This window comes from Salvelinus namaycush, chromosome 6, assembly GCF_016432855.1.
Source record: "Salvelinus namaycush isolate Seneca chromosome 6, SaNama_1.0, whole genome shotgun sequence".
Lineage (NCBI taxonomy): Eukaryota > Metazoa > Chordata > Actinopteri > Salmoniformes > Salmonidae > Salvelinus > Salvelinus namaycush.
In genome coordinates, this window is record NC_052312.1 from 28,491,381 (window position 1) to 28,500,789 (window position 9,409).

The 9,409-nt window shown below is 47.9% G+C and overlaps 1 pseudogene; it reads left to right on the plus strand.

Annotated features, from left to right (window-relative positions):
* The first annotated feature begins 1,067 nt into the window (after window positions 1-1,067).
* Window positions 1,068-6,308, plus strand: LOC120049058 (annotated as a pseudogene).
* Window positions 6,309-9,409: the final 3,101 nt, after the last annotated feature.

Sequence of the window (9,409 nt, forward strand, 5' to 3'; positions counted from 1 at the left end):
GAGGAACAGTGGGCCTGATTGCACTTCCCCTGACCCAATTCAATACTCATGTGCACCACCATGTGTCCCAGCACAACAAGGAAAGGGGGGGTGCTGAGAGCCAGGTCCAGTCCCTTCAAGTTCAACTCTTGAAGCTCCAACTAAAAGAAGCACAGAAAGGTGAAAAACCAAAGAAACAGATGATGGCAGAAGAAACCCAGGATCCTGAACATAAACCGGACATCTCTCAAATAGTGGCACAGACTGTCTCACAGATGATCCAACAGCAGGCCGCACCACTCCCTGTTCTAACAGGGACTCAACCAATGGTGACACAATACCCTCCCCTACAGCAGCAACAACAGCCATATTGGCAACAATGGGGCTTCTATCCAGGTCCACCCAAAGGGGTGTGCTACAACTGTGGAATTTCTGGCCATTATTCACGGGACTGCCAACAGCCACTCTCCCCTCAGCAACGTGCATGGAGGGCCAAGGGACGTGGAAGAGGAAGTGGGGGACACCCACCACCGCAACACCTTCAACCAGGACCCAGTCACCTGCAGCAACCAGGACCAGCATACAACCACCCAGGACCTACTCACATGCAACAGCAGCAGCAGGGAGGATACAACCAACCTCAGTTCCAGGGAATGGCTGGGGACACCATGCCCTGGCCGTGAAGATGCCCACCTCCTGCGGCAGGAGGGGGGAGACAACATTTTCAACTACACACTGAACCAACTATGATGTGTGAAGTTGAGGGTGTTCCCCATCAGTTCCTGGTAGATACGGGATGCACCTATTCTGCTATCAGGTCCCCTCAAATGCTGTCATCAGATTCCATATCGGTGGTGGGGGTAACGGGATCTCCTGAAGCTCAAAGACGTACCATCCCCTTAACATTCTCCTGGGGAAACTCTCAGTTACAACACCAGTTCTTGTACTGTCCAAACTGCCCAATCAATCTACTAGGAAGGGACCTATTATGCAAAATGGGGTGCACCATATATCTTACTGAGGGTGGGGTGGAAGTATCCACCCACCCTCCCTCCTCAACACCTGATCACCCGGTAAGAATTCTAATGATGCCACTCCAGCCGACGCCCACATTGTCTGAGACCCAAGAAGTGTACTGGCTAAAATGCCTACCCACAGGGCCTGCCACCCCTCACATCCAGTTCAAGTTTAACCAACTGAAGTCACAGATCTACACCCTACATCCATATAAAACTCCACAAGCTGAGATCCATTGTACACTCAATGTAACGGATACTGATGATTGCCCCTATACAGACGACTGGGACGAAAACATGATGCACCTGACACCAACTATCAGGTGTTGCACCATTGTGTGTGGCCCAGAGGGGGTGGCAGCACCGGTTATCCTACAACCACACCTGAAGACCTGGTACATGTTGGGTGAAGAGTCGGCACCTCATGTCACGCTTGCTGTGGGCAATGGTTTTGAAGCACGAAGCCTAGGTCCCATGATCAGGCGGGCATCCAAACTAACCTGGGAGCCCACCTCATCACCAGGCATACACAAAGCCACCTCTGAAAATATGTGGAGATTCCTGTACCTAGACACTGAAGAACAATGTCTTCCTGAACGTCTACCCCTGCCAAGACATCATGGGAAACCATACACTGACCATCCCTCATCGGAAGCACTGATCTCCACTATTGATGAGAAAATTTGGACCACGTCCCCATTCGATGTGGGTCAGCTCCAAGTTGCCCCAGTCACCATCACCCTACTGAACCCAAATCAGACACCTGTTTACCGAACACAATATCGCTTGAAACCTGAACAGACTATGGGAATCAAGCCAACCATAGATGGCCTCCTGGAGACGCGAGTCATCTATCGCACTGTCTCTCCATGGAACACGCCCATTCTGCCGGTCTTGAAAGCTGGTGGTGAAACATACCGGATGGTCCAAGACTTCCGAGCAGTAAATGACGTTACTGCACCCATCGACCTGCCTGTCCCCGACCCTCACATCACACTGAGCAATCTCTCACCCAAGCATCAGTACTTCACGGTAGTGGACCTGGCTAATGCTTTTTTCAGCATTCCTCTGGATGAAGCATCTCAACCACTCTTTGCGTTCACCTATGAAAACCAACAGTACACGTACGCTGTTCTTCCACAAGGTTACAGGTGTTCCCCAGGAATTTTCAACCACATCTTGAAGACTCACCTGTCTGAACTGGAAATCCCAGAGGGTGTGGTTCTGATTCAATACGTGGACGACCTCCTGCTTGGAGCTCCTACCTCTGATCTCTGCCTACAAATGACAAAAACGCTACTGGACTTCCTTGCTACCAAAGGATACAAGGTCAAGCTGAGCAAAGTACAGTCCTGTCGAAGAACTGTGCTTTTCCTTGGAAGAGAAATCTCTGGAGACGGAGCTGGACTCTCCAAGTTACACAGAGACTCCATCCTCCATCACTCACGCCCTATCACTGTCTCTGGAATGTTGTCTTTCCTGGGTCTGACAGGATACAGCCGTACACATATCCCGGACTACACAGCCAGAACGGAGCCACTGAGGGAAATAGTGCGTGAAGCTGGACCCAGGAACCTTCATTCCCATTTGACCTGGACGCCTGAAGCATCAACAGCCTTTGCACTTCTCAAAACCGACCTATCAGCGGCAGCAGCTTTAACTGCACCTGATTACAAGAACAAGTTCCATTTGGATGTTTCTGAAAAGGAAGGATTTACCTCGTCCGTCCTATTCCAGAAACAAGAGGGGGAGAGAAGGGTATTGATGTACCACTCCTCCAAACTTGACCACATTGAGGTAGGACAGACAACATGCTCCAGATACGTTGCTGCAGTAGCGAAAGCTATTGAAAAAAACAGCTCACCTCGTGATGTGTCATCCATTGGAGATCCACACCCATCATGGCGTTGCTGCGTATCTGATGAGTAAAAAATTCACGTTCAGTGCTGAAAGAAAAACCAAGATCCAGAACAAATGCACTCAGTCACATATCACGTTTGTTAACACCGAAAAAAATATGGCAGATGCACTCAACGCAGAAGAAGGACTGCCCCACTCTTGTGCTGAAAGAGCGGCACAAGAACTAAAACTGAGACCAGACCTGAAGAATGAACCACTGACCAATCCCGACCAATGGCTGTACACTGATGGCTGCTGCTACAAAGGAGAGGAAGGTAACATTGCAGCCTATGCAGTGGTACAGCAACTCCCAGACGGCTCACATGTCACCCTTGAATCAGCCATCATCCCTCAACCAGCATCTGCCCAATTAGCAGAAATCATCGGATTGACACAGGCTCTCATCAGAGCAAAAGGAAAGACTGTGAACATTTACACAGACTCAGCTTATGCTCATGGCACAGTCCACACTGATGGACCACAGTGGGTAAGAAGGAACTTCACTACAACAGGAAACCTCCCAATCAAACACAAGACACAGATGGAGAAACTAATAGCATCAGTATCGCTACCAGAAAAGGTAGCCATCATGAAGTGTAAAGGACACCAGCAATTGAAAACTAGGGTCAGTGCAGGAAATGATGCAGCCGATAAAGCAGCCAAGAAGGCTGGAGGTTACACACCCAAACAGATGGTACTGCAACCACAGCTATCACAAACAGAGCTTACCCAGCAAGACATAGTGGTGCTTCAACACTCAGCCGGACCCTATGAACACTCAGTCTGGGCACAGAAAGGGGCGACCAAAGGACCAGATGAACTCTGGAGATGTCACGACGGAAGACTGGTTGCCCCAGCAAAACTCTGTCCAGAACTCTTACGAGAAGCACATGGCCCCACACACGAAGGCAAACTGAAGACCCTTCAAAAGGTCTCGCACATCTGGTGGCACCCTCACATGAAAGGAATGACTGACTTATTTTGTGACGAATGCAACATTTGTGGCAGCCACAACTCAAAGAAACCATATCAAACACCGATGGGTTCATACCCAGTGCCTAATGCATGTTTTCAGGACATTAGCATAGATTAAACCGACATGGGCGCCGATAATGTATCTAAAGGGAAACGCTATCTCTTAGTCATGGTAGATAGGTTCTCCAAATGGGTAGAGGCAATACCAACAGCAAAAGAGGATGCCAAGTCAGTCATTAAGTGGCTACAAACAGAACTTATACCCAGGTATGGCATCCCACGACAAATCAGATCCGACAATGGGTCGCACTTCAGTAATAAACACCTGAGACAGGTGGAAGAAAGATTTGGCATAACACACAGATTTGGATCTGTGTACAGGCCCCAGTCTCAGGGCCTTGTGGAACGCGTAAATCAGACTTTGAAAGCTAAGATAGCAAAGATATGTGCAGGTTCGAAGTTGACATGGGTTGAAGCCCTGCCTCTGGCGTTGATGGCCATGAGAGCCTCACCAGGGGCAGGCACCCATCTCTCTCCTCATGAGATAATGACTGGAAGAGTCATGCCTGGTCCACCAAGAGAGGGAGGTCATATGCCCGCTCTTGATGTACAACAAATTGAAATGTCTGATTATGTGAAACTACTGACGGAACTCTCTGCAGCACTCTCTACCCAGGTTCGCAAGGTCCAAGAGGGGAAGCTGCCGGGAGACACGCCACCACTGAAGGTAAAAGTTGGTGACTGGGTGAGGGTTAAAGTCCACAAGAGAAAGTGGCTGGAACCCAGGTGGACTGGACCGTACGAAGTGAAGGAGGTTACTTCACACTCAGTTCAGGTCAAAGGTAAATCAGGCGCACCTTGGCACCACCTCACACATTGCACTCCAGCTCCAATTCCTTCCAGAACACTGACAGAAGTCAGAGCTGATTTGAGCGGCCTAAATTCGATTCCAAATGAAGACACTCCTGACTCAGGTGATGCGGCATCAAACTCCGCCTCCCCTGAAAAAGGAACCTTGCCCAGTTAGAGGGACATTTCTCCCTCCCTGGGCAAGGCTAGGGATATCTGGCCCCTTATTTGTGATATTCCTACTGATATTTGGGGTGTCCCTGGGCACTTTCACATGGTTAATAGAACAACTATCACACCCTACCACATCACGTACACTTACCCCTACCCATATCCCAAACACCGTCCCTGACATCACTCCCTCCAATTACTCCCGTCCCAAACGTAGCACTGCACCCACAGAACAACAATGCACTCCAACAAAGGTCAGAAGCACCACCTTATGTGTACCCTCTAATGCGACCACCACCATTACACTGCCTTGGGGGGTATTGGGAAATGCTAGGAATGGCCTGGGAGGGCATGCTCTGGAGTACACCAGATTTAACTGGTACATGACAAAAGGGGGGTTTCAGGAGTGGTCATGGAAGAATCTGGTCGCAGAGACTGGTCCTGACTGGTCCAGTTATTCATCAGGACAAGCAGTTCTTATCTGGCGACAAAGATTGTCGCTGACTAGGACTGGATTGCATAATTGGGGTCTATCACTAATTATCCGACCAGGTACTGGGACGGGTTGTCAGGATTTTATACTAGCACCACATGTAGATTATAGCAAGGCTCAACTCTACTGGCCATTAAAAATCTGCATTACACAACAGGCTCAGCCCTCTGCTATTTCTGACCGGTTTACTGTTTTAACATCTAAGGGGAAGGGTGATTGGGGTCCTATTATTTTGGTCACCACTCCTACCACCCCTGATGATACCATTCTTACTGCCACCGGAATCTCAGGTTTCTCTAACAATTGGCTTTTATTGACCGAACAAGCAGCTAACACGACCCTGCAAAGCTGTGTCGTTTGCATGGGAGCTAGACCATTGCTCCGCATAGTCCCAGCCGCCATTACCGGAGACTGTCTAATGCCCCTTATGGACAAAGACAACCCACCTGAGAATTGTTCTTGCTGTTGAATTGCTGTTTATCCAGTAGTCACCACTGTGGTCAAGAAACCGATATTCTCCTCTAGTGTGGCTAGAGCTAACTTCACATGCATCAACATGACAGGTGGAGGGACATTGTTGGGTAAGCTCCCTGCTAGTTGGTGCTTGTACACTCACATGCTCACGGCCATCTTTAAACCAGTGTCTAGAGCTGATGTGTGGTGGTGGTGTGGGGGAACTCGTCTGTTTGACAGACTTCCCCGCAATGCCACTGGTACCTGTGCACTTGTAACTCTTCTGTTGCCCATCTCTGTTTACCCCATAGGCGTCCAAGATCTGCTCACCCGTATACAAGCCCTGGGTCCTGAATATTGGCCTACCAGGACCAAGCGCACGGTGGGCCCTTCTGCTGGGGACCCAACTTACATTGATGCAATTGGCGTCCCCAGGGGGGTACCAGATGAGTATAAATTGGTTGACCAAGTAGCCGCGGGTTTTGAATCATCATTTTGCTGGTGGTGTACAGTTAATAAAAATGTTGACAGAATTAATTACATTCATTTTAATGTCCAGAAACTGGGCAATTGGACTCAACAAGGCTTTGAGGTGGTCCATGGCCAATTGGCAGCTACATCCCTGATGACATTTCAAAATAGAACCGCGGTAGATATGTTATTGGCTGAACGCGGGGGGGTCTGTGCCATGTTTGGGGAACAATGTTGTACTTTCATTCCCAATAACACAGCAACTGATGGTAGTCTTACTGTTGCTCTAGAGGGTCTTCGTACACTTAATGGGAAGATGAAGCACCACTCCGGGGTTGACACCTCTATGTGGGACTCCTGGATGGATGCGTTTGGTAAATATAAGACCCTGATCTCCTCTGTCCTAGTGTCCGTTGCTGTTTTTGTGGCTATCCTAACCCTGTGCGGTTGTTGCTGTATTCCTTGCGCTCGCACATTAGCCACTAGAGTGATTACCACTGCCATTACCCCTATGCCCAAGGACCAGGCTCATATGTACCCGCTTTTGGAGGTTGAGGACCCTAATGAGGCCTTTGCACCTTTTCAGGAACCCCTCCCTCCTGACTTCTCCTCTTGGCCACTCCAGGTGTAGTTCTTGGAGTGGTCTCCTTTTTGTCCTTGCTCATTTACCTCGCTTCGCTGCATACTTGAGGGGGCTTCTTGTTTTCGTTATATCCTTATTTTTGTCTCTGCTATAGTTTTCACGTCTTAAAAGACGTGAAGAGGGGGACTCAAAAATTTGGTTTCTACCAAATTGTTTGGTTGCTTTTATTTTTCACGTCTAATAGACGTGAAGAGGGGGGTTTGTCATATATACATATATTCATATACGTGGCCTAGGGCCCTCCGGCTGCTTTAGAGCCTGCTTGTGACCATAGGATTAAAAGCTTGCACAACACACCCCATGACTAAAACACAAGACTGCTGTTGCACAGAACAAGGTTCCCCATTGACACAATGGTTCCCCATTGTCACAAGGATGCTAACCGCACAAAACAGTTATAGAGCGCCAAACTAATCCGCCTGACTTAAGTAATTGCTCACATCCCTCTAATCAGGAAACCCCCTAGCCCCAGACAGTAACTGCCAGTTACAGTTCCCCTTATCTCATGACTCCTTGACACACAGACATTTCATCGCATGAACACACACACTTCACTCCCCTCTCTACTGGTCGGGTGCCAAGAGCAGAGGACTCTGCTGTGCACCAATGGGGCTCCTGCTCTGGCTAGAGCAGGCCCGCCTCCAACTCTTCAGGACCAGTCAGAAGACCAACACGACGAGACTCTACCTACATTGTTCCATGTATTTAATCTGCTGCAACTTTTGTTTAAGCAGCCTCTTTCAGCTGACTCCATACTGAGTCATATGACTAGGTCCGTGCACGCTAAACTGCAGGACAAGATATCTTTGACTTTAATCAACTGCCTTTTGCTATACTTGATTCCACTCTGTCCAGCGTCTTGATTTGGTCTCACTCTCTGGTAGTTATTCATCAACAATATCTATAATTCAATGTGTATAACTTGTATTATCATCTATATTTATGATGAGTATTTCTGTTGAAACGATGTGGCTATGCAAAGTCACTTGATGTTTTTGCATTTAGTGATTCTTGTAGCCTCAATGTAAACTCAGATTTTTTGATATAAATATGAATTGAATCAAACAAAACACGCATGTATTGTGTAACATGAAGTCCTATGAGTGTCATCTGATGAAAATAATCGAAGGTTAGTGATTCGTTTTATCTCTATTCTGGTTTTTGTGAAGCTATCATTAGCTGGGAAAAATGCCTATGATTATTTGTAGTTTTGTGGTGACCTAACATAATCGTTTGTAGTGCTTTCGCTGAAAGCCTATTTGAAATCGGACAGTTTGGGGGGATTAACAACAAGATTACCTTTAAAATGATATAAGACACATGTATGTTTGAGGAATTTTAATTATGAGATTTATGGTTTTTGAATTTGGCGCCCTGCACTTGGACTGGCTGTTGTCATATTCATCCCGATATAGGGCTTGCAGCCATAAGAAGTTTTAAACAGTATGAATACGACCTACGCAGATCGATCAAGGTGGTGAGACACAAGGCTTATGTGGCGCAGGGGCTTCTAATAATCACGGATTACAAGAAAATACCCGTCACATCGCAGACACCAACGCCGCCCTACTGGACAAGCTAAACACTTTTTTGCACTTTGAGCATAACGGCGGACGATGAGAGCCCCTGAGGACAACGAGGGCTACTTGTTTACGGTGTCCACAGAGGATGTATGCAAGTCATTCAAGCGTGTTAACCCTTGCATGGCTGCCGGCCCAGACGGCATCCCCAACCGTGCCCTCAGAGAATGTGCAACAAAGCTAGCTGATGTGTTTCTGGACATTTTCAATCCCTCTCTTGCTCAGGCCATTATCCCCAACTGCTTCAAGATGTCCTCCAAGAAAGGGAAAGTACACTACATGACCAAATGTATGAGAACAGCTGCTCGTTGAACATTTCGTTCAAAAATCATGGGAATTAAAATGGAGTTGGTACCCCCTTTTGCTGCTATAACAGCCTCCATTTTTCGGGGAAGGCTTTCCACTAGATGATGAAACATTGCTGCGGGGACTTGCTTCCATTCAGGCATGAACATTAGTGAGGACAGGCAGTGATGTTGGGCGATTAGGCCTGGCTCGCAGTTTGCGTTCCATTTCATCTCAAAGGTGTTCGATGGGGTTGAGGCTAGTCAAGTTCTTCCACACCGATCTCAACAAACCGTTTCTCTATGGACCTCGCTTTGTGCACAGGGGCATTGCCATGCTGAAACAGTAAAGGGCCTTCCCCAAACTCTTGCCACAAAGTTGGATGCACAGAGTCATCTAGAATGTCATTGTAGGCTGTAATATTAAGATTTCCCTTCACTGGAACTAAGGGGCCTAGCCAAATACGTCAGTCGGACTACCAGATGGTGAAGTTTGATTCATCACCCCAGAGTCGAATGTCGGTGAGCTTTACACCACTCCAGCCGACGCTTGGCATTGCTCATGGTGATCTTAGGCTTGTGTGCAGCAACTCGGC